The sequence below is a fragment of the Sturnira hondurensis genome, unplaced genomic scaffold, assembly GCF_014824575.4.
Source record: "Sturnira hondurensis isolate 20B ecotype Veracruz unplaced genomic scaffold, ASM1482457v3 Scaffold0003874, whole genome shotgun sequence".
NCBI classification, from domain to species: domain Eukaryota; kingdom Metazoa; phylum Chordata; class Mammalia; order Chiroptera; family Phyllostomidae; genus Sturnira; species Sturnira hondurensis.
This window is the reverse complement of record NW_028076505.1, coordinates 3,380,169-3,398,993: the sequence shown is the minus strand read 5'-3', so window position 1 is coordinate 3,398,993 and position 18,825 is coordinate 3,380,169. Positions and strand designations below refer to the sequence as shown.

Below are 18,825 nucleotides of genomic sequence, written 5' to 3'. Positions count from 1 at the left end.
TGTGATGCCAACTCAAAGCAGGAAGAGTTGACCCTTCTGCCATATCCTTGCGGGCTCTTCCACTGGGGCAGGGCCGACTAAGTAGTTGTGGGCACCAGCCCCTGGGAAGAGAGATTGCAGCCCACTGGCCCCTGGGAAACGTGGCCCAGATGGGCAGGACTGGGTGGAGAGCAGGGAGGCCATGGGAGCGTGCTGCAGTGTGGGGTGGGAGCCACACCTGCCTCGTTACACTGCTGACCTGGGTGTGAGAGTGGGCAGTCCTGCTGGCTCTGTTAGGGGCTCTGTGGCCGTCGGAGTCTTCGCCAGCCTGGACACCCTGCATCCTCATCCACCCACCTCCATGCCCACACCATCCTCATCTCTCATCACCTATGCTGGGTTGGCCCCTCAGCTCTGGGACCCTCATTCAGCGCCCAGTGAACTTGCCCAGCCTGGGCTCCTATCCAAGATTCATTTCTGAGCACGGCAGGACTGTCCGGTGCTGGAGCCAGAGGTGCGCATCAGGCAACTCTCCCACTGTCCCAGGGATCTCAGACCCCACGTTCCTTTATCAGGATGCCTCCCAGAAGAGCCACCTCCTGTGACTTTCCCAGGGTGCCATTCCTGATCTGGGCGACGAGACATCCTGGTTAGCCCAGGACTTTCTTGGTTTCAGCAGTAAAAGTCCTGCGTCCCCTCCATCCCAGACCAGTAGGGAGGGCTGGTCATCTACTGTCAATGGCCTGATCCCCCATGAGGAGCCCTGAGCTCCCGAGGCCTCGCACGTCCCCATGCCCACCTCTGAGCCTGGCCAGAAGGCCAGAGTGAGCGTCTGTCTCGTAGCCCCAGAGGTGTCGGACAGTCCTGTATCGATGGGACCCACTGTAGCCTGCCACCTCTGAGGTGGGCATGGATGCTGGGGGGAGTGATGTCAGAGGGCTTACCACCTGTAATGGTGGTGGTGGCGGGAAGGACTTGTCATGGTTGGCTGTGTCTGGAAAACAGTGAATGTACAAGTGTGTGTGACAGGAAGTAGGGAGGGACAGATAGTGGGAAAAAGTGGGGAGGGGAAGGGAGGAGAGGAGGCTGGAGGGGAAGAAGGGAAGGAAAGCAAAGCAAGTTTAGGAGTGCAGACAATCACTGTGGGATTATGTCCTGGGGTGACCCCCACACCCACCACGTCCGGAGTAGACCTCGGTGCAGTATGGTGTTCAAGGGGTCAGTTAAAGTACCAGAGAACTCAAACCTCTACTAAAATTTCTTCAGGTCTTTAAAATCATTATGTATGGGACGTTGCTTAGAAATTGTGGCAAAAGTTTCACTAATCATTTCACTCATTGCGCACACACAGACTCATCTATGTAGTCGCAACTAAGACACTACACGGCTTTGAAGCTGAATCAAAAAAAGCAAGGATCTAAACGCTCTCCTCACTTGGGGCCCCTTCGGGCAGCTCAGGGCAGGCGGGCAGCCTCAGCAAGTGCAGCCTGAGCTGCTGCTGCTGCTTCCTGCCTGACCAAGGGCTTTCCGGAATACTCCACAGGGCAAGACGGGGTGTGGAGGAGGGAGCCAAGACTACAGGTCTACATTTGACAACCCAAAGTAACCATGGCGAGTCCCCACCTGGGCCCAGCCGCTGGCCCCGTCCTTAGGGACCTGTGCTCTGCTTGCGTGCCCATCATCCTGAGTGTGTGTGCAGGGGCCATACAGTGTACTTTCCGAAGTGACGGCACATCAGCTGTGCCACGTAGGCCTGGGGACGGCCCTCCCAGCCTCGGTTCCCTCGAGAGGCTAGGGGAGGTTGCCCTGTCACCCTCCTGCATTCGCACACCACATCTTCCTTCACAGCCACAAGGTCCCATGGGAGCCCCGACACCAAGCCTCATAGCCCGGGGTGCCCTGGCTGGCAGCGTGGGGACTTTAGCCTACTGGGAGCTCCCACAACCTCCAGGCTCCCGTTGATGGACACCAAGTGAGGCTGCAGCATCCGGGCCTGGCAAACCGACCCTCCTCACCCTGAAGGGGCCCAGCGGCTTTGCCCCTGAAGGCTTTGCCCCTGATTCTCTTTAGGGGCAAAGAAAAAACACCAAACATAAAAACCTCTGCCTTACAGCAGGGCTGCTTTATCTAAAAAAAAATTTGATCTTTTATTCCTGCCTCTGCCCGCTCTGTTCTTGCCAAAAGATGTTTCAGATCCTTGTCAGATCGTTTGGTGGATCCCAACAGGCTGTGACTGTGAGGTGACTGGGTGTCAAGTGGCCATCGGCAAGGAAAACACTAAAGATTAAACTGGTTTCCTGTCCTGGGACGTCTGGGGACTTAAGCTCACGTCACAGTCTCCGACGGCCTCTGGTGCAGCAGTGGGCGGCCGGGGTGGCTGCAGCACCCAGTGGAGGGCAGGTCAGGCCCGTGGGTCACAGCTGCATCGAGACGAGGGCTGCAGGTGTGAGTGGTAAGGTCTGTCTGCAGGGCCCGACCACAGGCAGGAGATGAGGCCGTCCAAGGGCTGGCGTGTGTCCTGGGGTCTGCTGGGCGGCTCTAAGGAGGCGACCACATGCAGGTCTGGCTTCCCAGCATTGTAGACCCCAGCGTGTCTTCCGCTCTCCCAGGTGTGCCAGATAGTCTGTGGAGCCACGGGGCATGTCTGCATTTGCTCCTATTCCTCCAGATGATCCCATTCCTGAGCTCCAAGGAGCTACTCTCCTGGCCCCGAGTTCTCAGCGTGGCTGGCTCTCCTCCAGGGGGTACTAGGGGGGCTCAAGATACAGAACTTCAGGAGTTGGGGGGCTGCCGAAAACAAAATCCCAACTGAGAACTTAAAACAAAAAAGGGAGCTTATTGGCAGTGCTGGCAGGTAGCCTCACCACCTCTCTGCTCTCTCCACACCATGCTGCTCTTTCTCGCCTTCTGCAGACAGGACTCCTTTAGGGGTCTAGCAAAGGGGGTCCTGGCCATAGCACCTCAAAAGCCTGCATGGTGATTCAGGGGAAGGAAAGGCCTTCTTCCCACATCCCAGGAGCCCAACTCAACTCCTGGGCCAGTATCATTAGCCAGGGGACAGGTGGTACACAAGTCCCCGGGGCCCTGTGCACTGGGTCCTGAGATTGGCAGCTCCCACAGCCACTCAGAGGGTCCGGCTATGCCTGCACCCCAAAGGGACAGGCTCTGCTAAGGTCGAGGGGGTGTTCCACAGGGCTGGCGGTGACCTGCCCCAGCCCCAGCCCCGGCTACCATGTGCTGTGTGCACCTGAGTAAGTCCCTTCCCGCCTCTGGGTCTGTCACCTCTTCTCTAAGTGGGAGCATTAGATGAGATCAGAGTCACCAGCTAGGGCCCCAATCCTAAATCCAGCCTGTTTGTTTCTGACCGACCAGCTAAGAATGGCTTTAACATTTTTAAATGGCTGGGAGAAGAAGGAGAAGGAAAGGGGGAAAGAGAGGGAGGGGAGGAGGAGGAAGAGGGAGAAGGGGAAGGAGGAGAAGCAGGAGGAGATGTTATGACATGTTGAACTTACACAAAACTCAAATTCCACGGTCCGTAAGTAAAGTTTTATTGACATGTGGCCACAATCGTTCACTCCCGTCATCTGTGATGGATTTTGAGATTCAGCAGTAGGGCGAGTGGTTACAACACAGACCATGTGGTCACAGGGCCGAAACTATTGACCCTCCGCCCCCTCCAGCAGCAGTCAGGGGGACCCGGGTTGGATCGGGCCCCACACTGCCTCCCTTCACAGACCACGGCGAGGTTCTAACTGAGCCCGGGCTTTCGTTCTGCGAGCTGGAGGCCGGCCTCACCACTGAGTCAGCCGTGGCCATCCTGGATTTGATGCTCTGCATTTTTCCTAAAATGCAAGAAACTTGGTACACGGCTTTCTAAAAAAGCAGCAGCAGCAGGAAGCAATACCCTCCCTCCCCAGGTTCCCAGGGCAGGACCCCAAGGATCTGGTGGCCTTGCTCTCCTTGAGGCCTCTTCTTGCTGAGCCCTGGGCTTCTCTGGCCTTGCTGTCCCCTCCCTGCCTGCAGCCATGGTGGCCACCAGCCTGGGGGCAGGGCAGGGGCTGGTGCCTGAGGACTGGGACAGAATCTGCTGAATGTGTGTTTCCTGCACTGTCTTCCCTGAGTCAGCCCCAAACAGCCACTCCACCAAGTTCTCTGGGAGAAAGGAGTCCAAAATTAGTCCAACTCTCCTGCAGGCTTCATGGAGAGAACAGCAGGACGCACAGCTCTTCTCCAAAGTTCTGACAGATGGGAGTGTGAGCAGCTTGGTGCCCAAGGGTGGGGACAAAAGGCTGCTTCCCTGATGGTCACTTGTGTGTTGGGGATGCTGAGGGAAGTCTGTGATATCTGGGGTTATACAATTTGTGGTGTGGGGCCAGCTCAGCCTTCCCACTTGGCTCCTCAAGAGAGGGGTGCGCTTGTGATCCCAGCCATAAAGCTTGGGCTAGGGGTGGCATGGGGTCCCTGGTGGCAGAGGGCTGGTGTGGGTGGGTCAGATGGCCCTCAGCGCTGTGCCCTCTGGACTGTCCAGGCTTGGACCTGACACCCTTCTGTGGCTGCTCCTGCTTGTCTGTTGAAAAGTCCTGGGGAGTTCTGCAGACTCCACTTTCCCCCCAAAACAGAGGCGATGATGCTGCTGCCACTCCCTGAGGGGCACAGTGACCCAGGGAGGGGACAGCTTTCCGACACCCTGGATGTGACGTGGGAGCCCCTGGGCTGTGAGGTAGGGGGTTTCCCATCTCGGGAACGACCACTCGGTTTCTGTGTTGGCTCAGATCGCAGAGTTGGACGTCAGAGCATCAAAGACGAGGCCAAGTGTCACCGTTATTCCTGGCGTGGGGACCCCATCCACAGCAAGTCCCGAGTGAGAGGCAGATGGTGGCCCATGTGGCCGCCTCCTGAGCTGCCTGCCCCAGGAGTTCGGATCTGTGAACGCCATGTCCTTCGACGTGCCTGTGGACAGACAGCCTCCCGAGGGCCCCTGGGCCAGTGGCCACTCACTCCCTGCCCCTCACGGCCCCCCCTGGAACATTCCCAGGGTTTCCCACTCTACCATCTCTGAGCCCCACTCAGTCCAGGCTGGGGTGGGTGACTGCCTGTTACGGGAGCCAGGGACCACCTTTTCTCACCTCAGTCTCGGGCCGGCGACTCCTGCAGTCCTCCTTCCCCCAAGGGCCCCAGCTCCCAGAACGTCAGGCAGTTGGCAGTGGAGGGTTGAGGGGTTGGTTTCGCTCACCGGAGCCACCCGGCCAGGCTTCCTCTTTCGCCTGTTTAGAAAGAGCAGCGCTTGCTTTTGAAGGGCACCAGTGTGTACACTCCACTTAAAGGATAAGTTCTGATTATTTTCTTAATGGAAGAGCAAATATTTACGTCTTACAAACTAAAGGGCAGGTTGGAACGTGTGGGAATACGAACTTTGGGGCGCTGCCACCGAGACTTGCCAGGGCGTGGGCCGGGAAGCAGAAGCTGCTGGCCGCGCCGGGCCTCTCACAGCTGGGAGGAACAGAAGAAACACCCCCCTCCCTCGGGCTCAGCTTGGGGTGGGCGGCCCGGTCTCTGTTTGCCTGTAGTGGGTGGGGAGCTACGTTGTTCAAAACGCCTCGTGATTGCTTGTCCTGTCTGGAAAACTAGACTCGGGGTGCTGGGGGAGGGGGTTCTTCCACCTCTGGGACAACTTTGCAAGCTTCCCCCACCCAGCCCCCAGCCCTACTTGCACATGACGGCCACCAGCCCAGCCACGTGGGGAGCGTGACTGTTGGCTGACTGCCCTTAGGCTGATGCGGCCTGTGCCAATTGTTTAGGTTATTAAAACAAAACAAAACAAAAGCCAACCTCAGCCCAAAGAGCAGAGAAAAGGAAGTGGAAGGGGGTACGGAGGGGATGCTCTCCCGGCAAAGAGCAGCCCTCCAGGGCCCGCTTACCAGGTGAGCTGCCGGGCAGCGTGGCCTGAGGGCACAGGGCTGCCCGGGAAACATGGAGACCTGCCAACCCCAGAGCAGGAGCTCCAGTTCTGGGGCCTCGACCCATGCTTGAGAAATGCCTGCCAGATGGAGTCTCTTGAGAGACGCCACCTGAACTCTTGCCGTCTGTCCTCTAGTTCTACCTAGCCCCCACTGCCATCCTCTGCACCGTTTGGGGCGTTCCCACCAGCAGGCCCCGTCAGCTCAGGCCCGCACCTCGATGATCCACACAGAAAATGTCCCGGAGCTGCCTGGGCGCCCATGTCCTCAGTTCCTGCCTTGTCCCGCCCACCAGGGCCTGCCCCCCCAACCCTGAGCAGCTCCTGCCCCCCCAACCTCCTCAGTTCCTGCCCCCCCAACCCAGCAGCTGCCTCACCTTCACCCTCCTGTGGCTCTTCTCAGGCCCTGGACCCCCTGCTCTTCGTCCAAGGAGCCGTGGGCAGGGGGCCGTGGTCTTGACTACACAATATGTGTGTGGGGGGAGGGTCAGGAAAAGAGAGGAGGGTCCTTGTTTTGTTCAGGAAGTGGTCAGTCCTGCAAAGCACCCTGTTGATTCCAACCAAGCTGACCTGGAAACAGAGAGCAGCTGAACCCACCGTGTGCACATGAGTGTGTGCATGTGTGTGTTTGTACATGAGGGCATTTGTGTGCATATGAGCCGTGCGCACACTGCGTGTGTGCCTATGTATGCATGCTGTGTGTGCTTGTGCATGTGCACACGTGTGTTCACATGGCCACACTCTGCTATTTGTGCACATAGCACATACAAGCATGCACATATGAGAATGTGCACATGTGTGTTTGAGGAAGAACGGAACCTGCTGGCTGGCTGGCTGGCTGGCAGAGTGAGCCTGTGGGGCTGGGGTGGCCTTTCCCAGGGCACCCAGGTGCCCCTGTTGGCTCCCATGGAGGCACCTGGAATGACGCTCTCAGTCCTCATTCCTCTGAGTAGCACTTGATGTCTGTCACATGTGAGACTCGTGAAAGATGAGACCCCACCAGCCCCTGAGAGGCCGAGGGAGGCCAGGCAGCAGCTGCTCTGGATGGCTGCTGTTGAAGCTCGGGGTGCAAGGAGACCCGGAGGAAACCGGACCCGACTCATCCCTGCTGGCCACCGCATGGACGCTGCCCTGCCCTCAGCCCCATCCTCTCTGGGTGGGTCTACCTGGCCTGACTTCCTTCCATACTTCTAGTGCCACTCTGGCGAATGGCCACGACTAGGGCAAAAGACCCCAGACACTGCCGGATGGGGAGACAGGGCAGGCGGTAGCCTGGTAGACAGAACCAGAGGCTCCGTGGGCGGGCTGACTTTGCTGGGAGCTGCAAGAGTGGCTGGCTCTCCTTGCAGCCCCACACGCCACGCTGGCCACCCTTTAAAGAACAGCTGATTATCTTAACTGCCAGGCCCGACACTGAAGCCCGCCACCCAGGGCCCTCCCCACTGTGGCTCTCAGGGCTGCCAACCGAGCGGGTGGCAGCTGCTGGGAGAGCTGGAAGCCTCTGATTTGCGTCAGTGCTGAGCTGGGCAGGAGGGGCTTCTCGCCAGGCGCCTGGCAGCCGCGTGGAGCAGTGGTGACATCACGGCTCTGGGGCGCAGCACTGGGGGGGGCAGTCCCTGGGGAGAGGTGGCAGCACGTTCACTAAGTGCTGCCTATTGATCTCGGTCTTGTCTTCCTGCAGCTGGACAGCTCAGGCAGTGGGTTTCTGGAAGCAGTTTCCATGATGCAAGCATCCAAGGGCAGGCGGGAGGAGGGGGGAAGCCAGTTCTCTCCCCACAGGGGGCTCAGATGCTCCCAGGGCAGTGGCTTGCATCCTGTGGCCACCAGAGGACTCCAGCTAGTTGAGGGACTTGGTGGGGCCCTAGCCACTAAGGGAAGCCTGCAATTTCACTGAGATGAAAGGACCCTCAGAGGACCCTGATGAAAAGTGAGGCTGCGGGGAGCGCGTGGAAACATGCTGGCTCCGTGGTGTCTTTTCCACGGTGCTCCTCGGGCACCCAGCTGTGGGCTGAGTGTTGTCCTGTGTGGAGGGAGCCAGGCTTGCGGCCGCCTGGGTGACCCCGCCACCTCTATACCTCCCACTGTGACCCTCCCAGCCCTTTCCTCTCTCACCCCTCCCACTCAGGGCCAGAAACCACCGTGAGTCACCTCAGGGACCGGCACTCTGTCCTGCTGAGAAGGCATCCCCCTAACTCCCCTCAACCCATGCTGAGCTGGCACGAAGCAGGGTGTCCTGTCACCCAGACCAGCCACACTCCAAGACACACCCTGACAATAAGATGCCCCCAACCCCTCCCGGCAGAGACCACCCTTGACAGCCTGAGCCCCGTCTTCACCTGCCCTTGTCTGCCCCTACAGCTTGCTGCTGTGAGACAGCCTGCGTGCCAGTGTTGCCTCAGTTTACCTGCTTGAGCGCCTCTTGATCCAAGCAGCAAGCCCACTCGACCCTGTGCCACCACTGCTCCCCAGCACACGGTGCCCTATGCCCTTGGTCCTCGAAGTGGGTGGACGTGTCCCAGACTGGGTTACAGTGGGGCCGAGCTCTGGCTTTGGGGACGGTGGGGCCACACTCCGCTCCCTCCTCACTGTGCACCATGCGGGCCGGGTGTCTAAGGATCTTCCTGCACCCGCCCCTGCACCAGCCCCCAGCCCCCAGCCCCAGTTCTGCTACTGGCTGGTGGGGCTCTGAGCTGAGTCACCAGTGTGTCCCTGACTCTGAGCATCCTGGGTGTACCCAAGGGGCGGCCATTCTCTCACAGTCCTACAGGAGAGAAGTCTCAGAGGAAGGTGTTTGCTGGGCTGGTGCCTTTTGGGGCTCCAGGGCAGGGCGAGCCCAGGGTGTCTCCTGGACTCCGGTGGAGGCCGGCAGCCCTTGGCGGTCCATGGCTTCTAGGCCAGTCACCCAATATCTGCTTCAGTCTTCACGTGGCCTTCTCTGGTGTGTCCGAGGCTTCCCTCTGCCCATAGATTTGGAGCCCACCCTGATCCAGCATGATCTGACCTCTAACCTGACCTTCACCACATCTGCAAAGGCCCTTGTTTCACATAAGCTCATGTTCACGGGTCTGGGCTGACATCTGTGGGGGTCCACCATTCAGTCCACTACATGAGTCAGCAGAAAGGACTGTCCCCCATCTTAAATATGAGCTCAGCTAACTGGTCCAGCTAGGCACCTTGGGGACAAGGTTGGGAAACAGGCCTGAGGGTAAGGGCCTGCACGGGCCGAGCCTAGCTCGTTGGGCAGGGTCGTGCCCATAGCACGGGCTGCCTCCCTACACAGCCCAGCTGCTCATGCGTGACCTCAGGAGCCTCCCCTGCCCCCAGCTCTGCGGCCCACCATTTGCCCTGTGACCTTGGGCCAGGCCCACCTCAGGAAGGTCTGGCTCACTAAGGGCCAGCAGCTGTCCTTGCTCTTCCCAGCCGGCACAGACATGGAGCTGGAGCGTGACCTCTGAGCCACTCAGGTCAGGGCCACACATCAGGATGACAAAGACTTTCCCCCCAGATGATGCACCCTCACCATGACCTGCCCCAGGCCAGTGGGGAGGGCTGAGTGAGCCTTGGGCTGGCCAGCCTTGGGGGGGCAGCCGCCTAGGCAGCTTGGAGCAGGGGCAGGGCCCGGGGAAGGGGAGGGCCCAGGGAAGGGCAGGCTCCCTTCTCCTGGGACCCCATCACAGGCCACCTGCTGGGTCGGTGCCCCACTTCTTGAGGGTACAGCTTCCAAAGTCTGAGCAAGCGAGGCTGCTTCTGCCTGACCCCAGAGCAGACATGATGACTCATGGCTGAGGCCTTCTGGGAGGGTGGAGGTGACCGGGCTTCAAGGAGGTAGACAGGGCATCTGGCCAAGTGTGTAAGCTTCCCTACAGTACAATGGGTGGGGAGGGCCTTGGGGTTCGTACCCTAGAAGCAGTGGTTGTGGGCAGCAGTGGGGAGTGGTGACGTCTGGCTGGAGAGAGGGGAGCCCATGGTACCTGTGGAAGGGCAGGCAGGGACCCCAGCCACCTGGGACAGACAAGGATGTGGCTGTGGGGGTCCCCTCCCCCTCCTAAGGCGGGGGGGCTCCCACACCCTCCTGGGGGCTATTGGCAGGACAGACGGGGGTATTCCTGGAGCTTCAGGTAGGCGATGGATGGACACCCTTACCCCAGGACCCTGGGTGGCTAAGCAGTGGGTCTCAGCAACGAGAGACCTCAGTCACCCCTGGAAGAGACAGAAGAGGGAAGCAGGAGCGGTGACCCGAGAGACAGAAAAGAGGCCACAGGGTCGTCCTGAGGGGCAGGAGGGCCTGGGCCCTTTCCTTTCACATCCAGGGCCTCAGTTTCAGCCTGGGGTGGAGACGGGATGCTTGAACCATGGGGAAGGGACAGGCCCTCCTCCCCCCAGGGCCTGAAGGCACACCTGCTATTTCTGATGCCCGTGGAGGGGGGTGATCCGGCCTCCCTGACCACAGTCTAGGCTCACCAATTGGCCACTCAGGAAGGCACTGGGCAGCCCTGGGGCACATTCCTGGTTGTGGGTTTCTGTGGACAGAAGCCCCTCACTTCTGCTCTGTGGCTTGGACACGTGGGGCCATAATAGGCCTGGGCGGTTCCCATGGTGCATAATTCTATGCCTCTGTGGGCTGCTGGCTGAGCTCTAGATAGCTGCTCCCTGAGAGGCCCCGGCTGAGAGCCTGCTGTCGGAGCCCCAGTCCTGACCAGGGGCATCGGGGCTCCCCCTCTGTTTAGGAACACCGGGGTGGGCCTTTGGGTAAGAGCCACGGCTTTCCTGCACCAGCAGCAGGTTCTCGGGTTAAGAGACTGGGCAGCCCTCCGTCCTCAATGGTCTGTCCCAGTCACGTGTCTCCCTCCCATCTCCCCCTGACACGTGCTTTCCCAAACTCATCTACACTCTGGCCTCACAGAAAACGCTCATCTTTGCAGGGTGTCCTGGTGATGGAGGCTGCTGGAGTCTGGGGCTCCTTGCTGGGTGGTCTGTCCAGCTTGGGCCCTGTGTACAGGCCGGGGCCAGATGAGAGCGACATCTCCATTCACCTGTTACCCATTTGGGCCATGAGAGTGGGAAGCCCTGGTCTGAGACATGTGTCCATGACTGGTCATCTCAGGAGGGACACGACTCCCTTCTCCTGTCCCCAGGCCAGCAGTTCCACCTGCCACCCCCTTGGCCCCAGTGATAAGCAATAATCCACAGGAGTGGATGAACCAGTGTCCAGGCACATGTGCCGGAGAGAAAGGGGCCAGCCCTTACTATGTACGGTTACTATGCTGACAGCCCTGCGTGTGGTGTCTTGCTTCACTGCCCCCTCCCTTCATGGGGGCTACTGCTATCCTCGAGACTCATATGGGGGTCCCAGGCTCAGCCCGGTTGTAACCACCTTCTGGTCACACGCTGTGAGGGGCAGGACAGACTCGCACGGGTCTCAGAGCTAGGTGCAGGGGTTGCTGGGGCTGCGGTAACAAGTGACCACAAACTCCACAGCTTCTTGCACACAGGTTTATTTGGCCGTCTCTGGGGTCACAGGTCCTACGCAGTTCTCTCTGGGCTAAAGCCAAGGTGTGGGCAGACGGCTCCTCGGGGTTTTGGGGAAACGTCTGTCCTCTGACTCTCAGCTTCTAGAGTCACCCACACCCTTTGGCTCACGGCCCCTCCCTTCATTCAAAGCGGCAAAGGGTGGCCAAGTTTTTCTCGTGCTGCTTCTGACCTTGAACCACTCTTCCCCAGTGAAGAGGCCCCTGAGGACTTTGGTGCGTCCAAAGAAGTTAGGAATGCTTCCCGTTTTAGGGCCATGGTCTTGGCTATGTGAATCCCCCTTTTGCGGTTCAGGTTAACATGTTCACAGTTTCTGGGATTAGGTTGTGGACAGCTTTGGGGCCACCGCTCTGCCCACCACCCTCGGTTGCTCTGTCACTCTGCCCGCGCCACCTTGGCTGACCTCTCAGCACCACGCACGTGCACCTGGCCCTGCCAAGGACACAGGCTCCTCACTGTGCCTTCTCCCCTTCGCTCACCTTGTCCGTGGCGCCAGGCCCAGGGCAGCTCTGGGAGGATCAGATGGCTGGGACACAGGCTGTCCATTGTGAGTCTGTGGGTGGACCCCACGGGGCCAGGCAGGCCCGCTGCCGGCACCCTCCTGCCCTGGTGAACAGGCCTTTGTTTGGGTGGCTGGGCCCTCGCCCTGCCCTGCACCAGCCAAGCCTGGGCTCTGACTCTGGCTCCACTGCCTGTTGGCCAGACGGGTGCACTGTCATTCCATCACCCTGGTAGTCGATGCCTCGAGCCATCCATCACCAGCATCCGTGGGGTCCTTGGATCCGAAGGCTCTGGGAGAAGCAAGCAGAGGCAGGGCTAGAGGCCGTGCTTCCTGGGAGCGGCCATTGTGGAACGTCGATTGGTGTGGAGGAGAGTGCAGATGGGAACGATCTTTATTCCATGAAAACATGGAATTTCAGAGAAATGGCGGCTTAGTGGTGGGCACCAAGGGCCTCTCCCTGACCTCTGGGGGCAGAGCTTATGGCTTCTGTGGGGAAGGCTGTGTTCAAGGACAGCGTGAGCTCCCCACCCCAGTGGGACTTACAGACCTGCTGGCCAGCAGGCACGGGGGCGGGGTGGCTGTGCCGTCACTGTCAGCAAGAAAAGAAGAAGGGGAGGGAGGCATGGTGGTAGGGGCCGTGGGGCAAGTGAGGACGATGAAGGACACAGTCACACTGAGGCTCTGGTCTGGGAGCAACAGAGGCCTCCAGGCCCGAGAAGAGGCCAGGAGCCTGGAGGAAGTGAGGCAGCGTCTCCAGCCCTGGGCCAGTCCCTCCCCACCGGGGTGGGGTTTGCACTAGAAACCTCCATTTTGTTCTAGCAGCACCTGCCCAGTGGAGCTAGTCTCCGATGTGCCCTGGGAACGCAGCCTGTCCAAGAGCCAGTGGCCCCAGTTTGATGAGTCCAGTGTCTCCGAGGCTCAGGAACAGGCAGCCAGAGGAGACGGGACAGAAATCCGTTGTGGCAGTGAGCTGTCCAGCTCGAAAGACCCTCCTCTGGGCCCTTGTCCAGAGTCCAGGGGTGGGAGAGGCTGAGGACTGAGCCCAGGGGCCCTGCAGAGAGAGCTTGCTGCCTTTGGAACCAGTCTGGACCAGCTGACAGCAGGGGCAGGAGCCCTGAGGTCTGAGTGGATGCTCTCGGGCCAGGACCAAGACTAGGAGGCGAGGGGACAGCAGACAATGGAGCTGCTTTGTAAACACAAAACTGGGCTGGGCAGGGGACAGAAGAGGAAGCCAGGGAGGGAAGATGAGAGCGGCCAGTGTTAGCCCAGCAGAAAGAGGAGCCGCGAGGGGCAGGCCGCTTTCCCGAGCCCAGCCTGGATGCGTCTGCATGGCTCTGCAGGAAGCAGCCAGGGTTGCGGGGAGCCTGCGCAGGTGCCATAGGGACTCCCTGGATGCGTGCATGCGCCTGCCACACCACAGATTGACATCTCCCAGAGTCGGGCAGGAAGCAGGTGGCTTACTGGTGTGGCAGGAGGTGGGGGTGGTAAAGAGGTTTATCAATGAAAAGAGCATTTTCAGGGGTGAGGGAAACGAGCAGAGCTGTTGAGGCACCGAGGAACTTGCGAGAACAGGAGTGGTGACCACCTGGCTGAAAAGCCAGGGGAGGGAAGTTGGTAGCCAAGCCCAGGAGGGGCCACCTGGCAGGACCTGTGCACCTGGAGGGACAGGCCGCTGCAGGAATGAAGTAGAACAAGGCCAATGAAGGAGAACAACGACTCTCCCAGCTGCCTCCCTTCATGCCTCGACCTCTGATTGACTGAGCCCCCACTGGAGGTGAGGGAGCCAGGTGGGCAAAGTCACCCACCCTGCGGGCAGCTTCCTGGAGCACAATGCAGGCAGGTCAGAGGGCGATGGAGAAAATGTGTGGGGCAGACCGAAATATCTACTTATTACTGCCCCGCAAATAGTAGTGACTAGATGGTGACAGTGATGGTAGAGATGCTGGTGGTGCTAGCATTGATGGTGATGGTGGTGTTGATGGTGATGGGGGTGGTGGTGATGGTGGTATAGTGGTGTGATGGTATTCCCTGAGCTGGAGAAGAGGTAGCCCTCTTCCAGAACTATCTTGTGGCATTTTGCTGTCTGCTTTAAGGTCAACATTCTACGCTCCAATTTTCCTTCTGAAACACTGCACAAATCATCCGCCAGCCACCCCACCCCCATCCAGGCTGGCTGCTTGCCTGTGGACCAAGAGGGCCACCTGACCACAGGAAATTACTGCTGGCCTAGACAGTCCTGGCAGCCGTGAACTTACCACCTAGCCTCTGTTCCCGCTGACCAGCAATGCATTCTTGTCCCTCCCTGAACCACTAAGCACAGGTCACACTTCCTGTGGTCAGTGCCCATAGCTGACCCCTTCGCATTTGGGTTACTTATTTCCCAAAGCCCCAACAAGCTGCTCACAGGAAGTGGCCTCTGGAATGGGGGTGTCTCCCTGCCCCGAGTCCCTCCTGCTCCCTCCTGTCCTGATGCCTGCCCACCCCACCCCCAGGAGATGTGTACTTCCTCTTCTTTTCCTCCACCCTTCTCCTGGTCAGTGAGTACTGTCTCCACCAACTGTGGGGGCAGGGGAATGCAGGTCCCAGGGAGGAATGTGCCAGCTCCTGGCTGGGTGTCCATGCCCACCCTCTGCTACAGCAGGCACTCACCTCCTTTGCCTCTGGGGGCCTGGGCATACATTCCAAATCTACATGGCAGAGCCCTTTCTGACCCCAGATTCTTTCTGCATAAGTTTGCTCGGTCACTTTTTAAACCACACTTACATACCAACATGCTTACATACACTCACACGTGTACTCACACCCCTGCAGTATTCACAAATACATGCATGTATGTCATGCTCATATGCACATACACACAGCACACTCACACACTCATATAACACATTCCCAGGCACACACACACACACTCTCAGTACCTTCTTGCTGCCACCCTGAGGTCTAGGTGCAGCCCTCACCAAACCCCACCTGCTGTTTCTTGCCACACTATAGGACGTCAGCCACAAGAGCAGAGTGACTTTCCGCACCCATCCCCACATGGTGGTTGAGACTCTTGGAGGGGCTTGGAGGGCCACGGCCCAGCTTGTAGGAAGCACTGGGTGATACACACTGTCCCCCACTACGGATTAATTAGTTCACACCTTCAGGAGCACTTAAAGCAGCCCCACATCCTGACCATATGTATAGAATGGTTCTCTAGGGGCCATAGTAGAGGTGCTGGATAAATGTTTGCATGACTTTGGCATGAGTCTCCAAATTAAAGCTATTTTTCACAAGAGTAAACTGTCTCACTGACTCCTGGATACTTCCCTCCAAACCAATGCCTTGTCCTGGACTCCAGACTAGTAGACCCGATTTCTCAACCTGGATTTCTGGTAGACCTACTTCCTCTACTTAGACGTCTGGTAGACCTGCTTCCTTAACTTGGACATCTGGTAGACCCAGTGACACTCCTCCAGCTCCCGCTGCTGCAGCAGCCCTTGTCCTCCCAGTTGTTCAGATGGACTCCCAAGTCTCCTCATTCTGGGAAACCCCACTGGCTCTCTGCTCACAATACGTCTGGGACCTGCCCATCTCACCACCTGGCTGGATCATGCAGTCGGCTCCCACTGGCTTCCCTGCCACCATTGCCACCACATGTCCTCCATGTGGCAGCCAAGGGAGCCTATAAACACACGTGGGAGGTGTTTCCACCTCGTTCACAGCCTGGCGACCTCGTCCTAGAGAACGGAAGTGGAAGTGTGAACGCCCGCCCCAGGCAGTCCCCCGCAGGCCGCCCTCTTCGGTGCAGCACTTAGGCTCTCTCAACCTACTCATTCACTTCTTAGTTCTGTCTGCTGCTTTTCTGTCTTCCCGCACTAGGGCACAAACTGCATCCAGACAGGGGGTCTGTCTGTTTTGCTCACTGACATACGATGAGGAGGAGGCAGCGGATGCAGCGCCAGCCCAAGCCCAGCCCACGGGAGGTGCTTGTAAACAGAGCTGAGTGAATGAATGCTTGGAATGCACCTCTCAGCCCAGCCCCACTCCGGCCCCTGGACCCACAACCAGCAGGTCTGCAGAGAAGAAAGCCCTGACTTGGAGGGCTTGAGGTTTCCGTTTGAAGTGTGGCTGAGAGCAGGGTTTTTATTCCGCCTCCCGCTCGCCAGGTTTAATGAGCAGCTGGTGTGACAAGGCTGAGTCAGAACACAGGGGTTCTGGGGTGGGGGTGGATGGCGGGGGCCCCAGCCTGTCCCTGCAGCTGCTCCATTTCCAAATGCCTGGAATTCTGGCATCATTCCCACCCAGCCGAGCCAGGGCCGGCGGATGACCGCCCCCCTTCAAGCTGGCTGCGGGAGGAGGGGGCTGCCTGCTGTAGGCTCCGACAGAGAGCTCCAAGTTCTGGTCCTGGAGCCCAAAGGCTGAGCTTGTGGGTATGGTGCCCCCACAGCAAGATTCCTCCCCGAGGAGAGGCAGGTCTGCCTGGCCACCCTCACTGTCACACGCCTGCTCACTCAGGCCATTTCATGAGTCACAAGGCAAATTTTCCATTACCCTCAGACTCACGTGCGTCTTGACCTGCCCCGATGGGAACAGACGGAGAAGGAGCTGGTTATAGATAATGTGCGTACCTGGGGGGTGTCAACCTGCGGTCAGACCCTCCGAAGCACCGCATTTCCTTGGTGGGGGCGGGAGTGGAAATGGCCCTTTGGCAGTAGACCCTGTACTTGTGCACACCTCTCTGTCCATCTGTCTGTCTGTCTGTCTCACACACACAGACCACACTCCCTGCCCTAACCTTGCCATGGAAGGGAGCAATCCAGCCGGGAGGGTACAAGACAAGAGGAAATACCAATTGTGTGCTGCCACCACCCAAATGTTCACTGAGCACCAACTGTGTTCCTAGCACAGTGCGTGCTGTGGGGCCTTCGGGCACGAGGAGGCAGGCAGTGTTGCTGGCGTGAGAAGGAGGCGCCAACCAGCAGCAGCCTTCTTCTGGGAGTGATAGCAGAGATCGCTGATGGAAGTCAGCCGCTGGCGGGTCTCGCCTTCCCAGACGGAAGCTCTGCCACACCTGCAGCAAACACCCTCTCTGCTTGCTTTTAGTCAAAGCCCCTTGCCCACTTGCACCCAGCACAGCGGCTCTTTGCTGTTTTTGCAGCCTCACCGTCCCCAGGATGATCACATGACCTGGCTGAGGTCACATGACCCAAGGCGGGCCAAGGAGAATGCCTTTTCCCAGCCACAGAAATCAGTTTGGGGACAGGCTTGTGACCTCAGTCCAAGCAGACTTTTTGGACTGCCTGGGGTGTTGTGGAACAGTAAAGACAGAATCACTTGGACCCCCCAAGATGGGAATGCCACAGACCCCTAACACCTAGCCAACAAAGCCAACACAGGAGAAATAAGTCTATTCTGAATAAGATAGTGCTTGTGATGGCTTTGGAGTGCCTGGATCCAGCTGTTCCTGACAGTGTACCCTACACTTTCTGCTTAAATCAATCAACAAACTCCCTTCTTTTATGAAATAGGTTGGGGTTCTGTCAAAACCAAAAGAAATCAGAAGGAATCTTGAAACCAAAAGGAATCTTGCTTTTCTGTATTGAAATGTGGCCCCTGGGCAATTATGGGGTAGCAAACTCACAGTGGTGTGCTAATAAGGTAAAGCCTTCTTGGCTTTTAAAAGTGAGAAGGTGGGTCTCAGGTTTGGGCAGATACATGTATGGATCTACCTTGTCCCTGGGCTGCTCTCCTAACCTGCCCTCCTCAATGGGGCTTCTGCCAGTCACAACCTACTTGCTGATGGCCCTGGCACTGGGGCAGCTATGTTTACCACACCGCATTCTTTGTCCTTTCTCTGTGGCTGCCCCTCCCCCATCACAGACCTGGGTAGACAGAATGCTCTGTAAATGCTGTGGCCAGGCCCCTCAGGCCCCTCTCTCCACCCTGCCCCACACACCACTCCTCCCTGAAGGTCAGCCTAGCAAGGTCCCAGCCATGGGTTCACGGTGGGCCCCCAGCACACGCACGTAGCAGGTCCTGCTGACACCGGTGGGTGTCTGTACCTGAAGGAAGCCCAGGAGGGTGGGCCGGCCATTTCTGAGGTGTTTTATGACTCACCCAGGCAGCTGCCTCCGTGGGGACCTCACAAAAACTGTAAAGTACAGGGCAGTGTCCAGCGTGCAGGGTAAGGGGTGCTGTCCTCTCTGGCTTCTCTGTGACAGCGATTAGAGGCATTGGTCAGGCAGCTGACACTGACTTTGTTTGTCCTAATTCTGTGGCTCCCTCCCCCGACAGACATGGCAGGTACAGTATCAGCCTGCAGGCCTGGGGCCAACTGAGCAGGTGTGACCAAAGACAGCTGACCAATGGTGCGCATGTGCTGGGTGGGAGCTGGGAAGGACATCCGGATGGAGGTGCCACTGACCTAGTGAGCGAGGAAGGGGACAGATGGGCAGATGAGGAGACATGATGCACAGATCAAGAGGAAGTTGGTAGGAAGAGGGCACGTGAGTGTGGGGAGAGTAGGGGAGTCTGGTGTGGGGCACCCTGAGAGAGAACCCCCACCAGCCAGCAATGTACCTCAAATCTGGGGAGGGGCCGGGGGCTCCCACGACTGGCCTGACTCTGGTGGGCGCTACAGACACTGCAGCCTCGGTGCTGGTTCCAGGCTGGCCCCACTGATGAGATTCTCCGAGTCATTTCTTCAGTGTTTATGGAAATACAATTTTGCCCGGGAGATTCACGTGTAATTGAGAATCTTTTAATGTCTGTTTACAGTCGCTGTTCTGCCTGAGTAATTACAGCCGTCGTGGGAGTTGGCTGCAGCTGGGCCGTCTCTGTCGCCACAGGCCTCTGGGCGCCTGTGTTTGTGACTCGA

At 58.5% G+C, this 18,825-nt stretch overlaps 1 long non-coding RNA gene across 1 annotated transcript; it reads right to left on the bottom strand.

Annotated features, from left to right (window-relative positions):
* Positions 1 to 3,509: 3,509 nt before the first annotated feature.
* Positions 3,510 to 5,287, bottom strand: LOC118984867 (uncharacterized). Its single transcript, XR_005066006.1, has 2 exons — positions 5,106 to 5,287; positions 3,510 to 3,821 (listed from the first exon to the last, which is right to left on the bottom strand). It is a non-coding gene; the product is annotated as an uncharacterized LOC118984867 (long non-coding RNA).
* Between the last annotated feature and the right edge of the window lie 13,538 nt (positions 5,288 to 18,825).